Source organism: Lepisma saccharinum, chromosome 17 (assembly GCF_977018435.1).
Source record: "Lepisma saccharinum chromosome 17, izLepSacc3.1, whole genome shotgun sequence".
Classification (NCBI taxonomy): domain Eukaryota; kingdom Metazoa; phylum Arthropoda; class Insecta; order Zygentoma; family Lepismatidae; genus Lepisma; species Lepisma saccharinum.
In genome coordinates, this window is record NC_139245.1 from 14038411 (window position 1) to 14042751 (window position 4341).

Consider the following 4341-nt stretch of genomic DNA (forward strand, 5'->3'; position numbering starts at 1 on the left):
TTGTATTTTGTTACCCATCGCTTTTTCTAGCTGTATAGATTTAATCTGAATAAGTAGCTAAGAGCTTGGAATGTCGTGAGGGACAATCATAAACAGAGAATTCTAGGCTCCTGATTTCACAGTGTCCTGCAGATGCACTGGGAGGAAATTATTTGTATTTTCTTCTCTTCCATCGCTTTACCTAATTTCTGCCATGACGATGAACGTTGATTAAATTAAACGGGTGAAGAGTGGTTGCAAATAAACACTCATGCAAAGGCCAGGGCTCAAGCCCGGGTCCTTCAGTAACGAGATCGTGAGATGGGGAAATTATGGAAAACAAGCAATGCAAAATTTTTGAAAAAACGTTAATCATATATAAAGATTGTATTTCAAAAATTCAATTGAAAATTACTACTCAGGAAAAATGCAGTTTGGTTTACCGATACCCAGTATCCGAATGGTTAGCACCTTCCTCTCATGTTTGTTGTCGGCCGACCTCAGTCGGGGAGTGCAAGTGGTCCCGGATCTGTACCCGATGGAGGCATATAGTGGTTCGGATCCCACATTAAACTATAGGTCTAGTCCCGATTAGCCTTTCTGTGTATAAAGTGGACTTAAAACGTCAAATCAACCAACCGTGGGGGAGTGGTTACCACAGCGTGCTACAACACCAGGAGTTCCTGGTTCGAACCCCTACCTGGACATGGGTGTTCTTTGTGTTTGTCCCTTCATTAATTTTGTCGTATCATCTTCGCGATTAACCAAATGTATAAAAAAGCTAATCAAATCATTAATTGATTGATTGTTTGATTTGGTTTATTTTACTTCGCTTTCCGCCATATTTGGCTAATCGCGAAGACGATATGATAAAATTGATGAAGGGCAAGGGACACGCAAAGATCACCCATTGCCAAGCCCAGATTCAAATCCGGCATCTCTGGCTCAGTAGTCAAATCAAATCGTTTTTGATTTTCGAAAGTGGGTGGAAGTTATGTGTACAATTTTTTGTAGTCATTCCTAACTTTGCAATTTTTCCTGTATTTGACGTTCATCTTTTAGGAATACTGGGCCCTAAAGGGGGGGGGGGATTATGACCCGTTGGGCACGCCACTCATTGCTACCCCAAGTGTCGATGTCACCACACGTCACTGCTCTACACCAAAGGCTTAGTCTAATATAGCAAGTATGACAATGAAAGAACCAATCAGATAAGGTTTTAGAAGCAAGCAACTGGGCTGAAGGATCACAGTGTGTTACGCAAAACATTTTGGTACGAAAAAGTGAACTTATGCTTACAAATTATAAGCATTTGTGATGTCAGTGATTGACGTGAAAAAGTTTTCATTTTCATTCTCTTTTTACCAACAGACGTCCGATTTTTGTTTCACATTTAACATTTTTCCCTAAATTTGAGTGCACAATTGACAAGAAGTTAATATGCACTTTTTTGGAAATCATATTTTTTGAGGTAGCCATGTCATGTAAGAATTCATGACTACTACTATGCACACCAGTTCAAAGATAGACTTGAACTATATTTCAATAAAATAAAATTATATTTTAAAAGATGATTGTGTGATTTCCACTGAAAAGACAAAGCAAATTCTGGGGAGGATTCCAATTGTAAGCACTAATTGGCTCTCGTCTCGTGCAGATGAGAGCGATAAATTAGATATTGAAAGCTTGGAGTATTTTGCGAAATTCATCTGGTCATTAAACAAGTGAACCTTTTTATATAATCCATTGCCAGGATATCTTCAGCTGACCTAAATGTGTAACTTGCTCCATTCTTTTTATACTCCTATAAAATGCGGTACTTTTAATTTAGAGCTTCTTTGATGGATAGTTATTATGTTTAAAATTAAACAATTTCCCCCATTTTAATGCACTTATTTGCATGGTTGCTGCTTACATATTAAAAATTTCGAACTTACTTCCATGCTAAAATCAGATTACCTTGTAATCAGAAAAGTAAAAATATGGCGTGAAACAAATTAAAAACTCGGTTCCAACTTTTAACCCTTTCTCAGCAAGGAAAAGATGCAAGTTGATAGATGAAGGAAGTAGTAGTTGTAATTTTCTGGCTACAAGGTGAATTCCTTAACCTGTAGCGGCCGGATGGTCAAAATTTCGACCAGCAGCAGCAATTAAGGCTCCATTTCTTGAAAACTACACATGATAATTCCGTTTTGTCTTTTTTGAACTTTAGTATACATATGAAGGTATGACATACTCGAATTACAAAACAATAGATTCACTTTTACTATTATTAATAACCAAAGTTTGAAAAAGTCCTTATTTTCCCTGTGTTATCATATTATTATGGGATAGATATCTAAAAGTGGCTATAACTCCAAAATTACTGCATCTTTTCTTAAATTCTACAAGCAAGAAAGAGTAAACATCAACATTTTAAGGGACGTCTGACAATTAAGGATTCAGGGGGGTCGTGGAGGCAAAGACCCAATTGTCGAAATTTGCCTCAACCACGTGTTAGCACAGCAGCAATTCTGTCTTTTTTGTTCATTAGTTTACGTCTTAATGTATTATATACTCGAATTACAAACAATACATCCATTGTTACTATTATTAACAAGCACCTTTTGAAAAAGCCATTTGTTTCCCTTTTATTACTATGTGATAAATTGAAGAAAAAAGGCTGTAACATCTCAACCACTGCATCATCTTTTTGAACATAAGAATGAGTAAAAAGCAACATTTTAAGTATCATCCAACAATTAAGGATCCAGGGGGAAGCGAAGGCATAGGCCCAAAGTTTGAAATTTCCAGATTTTTTCACAAAGTTGCAACACACGCATTACATATCCTCATAGACTGGTCTTCTACACACATCATTTTTTTTATTCACTTCAGTCTATTGAGGGGGCACAGGTCATTTTTCATATTTCAAAAATCAACTTTCTTCTTCTTCCTTTAACAATAATTATTGGGAAGCACAATGTATAAATTTTACCTCTGCTAAAAACCCTGTCTTTAAGAAAACAAAACCAATTTCATTTGTCTACGACAATTAGTTATAGTGTTTTTTTTTTTTGTTTTTTTTTTTGGCGGCAAGTTTTAAAAGGCAACGGCTTCAAAAATATTACATGTACGCGAGTGACCCAGAGTCTAAAGGTTAAAGTATTTCCATGAGTCTAGTAGGTATATACTTCCAGTGCAGCAATTGTGAGGTTTCTAATTATCAGTGGCGAAGCTAAGGCGTAAATATTGGGTAGGCTGAAAAATCTGCTTATATTTTTTTATACAGCAGATCCATGCGTCGATTCTTGTTGGTCGCAAAAGTATCAATTACTCTTTCCTTGAAGCCTTGATCAATAGAAAGTTCTTTAACCAGTTTTTTTCAATGGCTATTGTACTGAGATAACTTAATCTTTCATTTTTCATTGAATTACGGAGATAATTTTTGTATTAATTACAATTGATAATTACTTGTATTAGAGCACCCTGTGAGCCAAGGATATTTCTTATACCATGAAAACTGAAACTTTCTATTTTGTCTTCCTCCATCTGCTACTTTAATATCTAAATGTGGTGACCATCGCCTATCTTTGTAAGCACATTTGGTTTCATAAGTCCAACTTGAAAATGGTCTCTCTTTTAATTCCTCAAACAATGACGTCAATTTTTTCTCAGTATCAGCCATATTTATAACATAAATACACTATGTGACACACACAAACACACGGCGCATGCACATGAAGTAAATTAACATTCAACAATGCAGCGCGTGAACGACGCACTTTGCACAAGAAGGCTAAAAGCACAACAGGTTGGTTCTGAGGCTAGTTGCTTTCACCCAGAGAATCGGCAGTCCCCTCCCCTTACCCTCTCCTCCCACCTACACAGAGCTCACGCTGTAGCTGCCTTTTACCGCGAGGCTTTTGACCGAACGCGCTCTCCTCTTTCTGGCCTGACTGCCGAGACAGGCAGGATCGGAGGAAACAAACGTTCGGATTACATAGTTTAATTTGTTTTAACGAACTTTGTTTCAGGGTACAAGAACATTGTAATTTCAACGTTTTTTGGGTCGGCTAAACCTCAAAAGCCTCATAGGAGCTTCGCCACTGCTAATTAAACGTTTAGCAGATTTTAACATCGGGTACAGCAACCAACACTTTAGATCTAAGTTGAAAATTTATAAAAGGTCATTTAAAAAAAAACATAACCTTTTGAAATGTTAGCACAGAAGCTCCAACTTGTCTCAATTTATACTCTTTAGTGTAGCTACGCTTGAACTCATAAAAATCCTTTTTCACTTTGTTTCATATTTTTAATATCATTCTTTATTTTAAATGTGTTTTAACTATTTTTTCTTCCACCACCTAATAAGGCACTAGG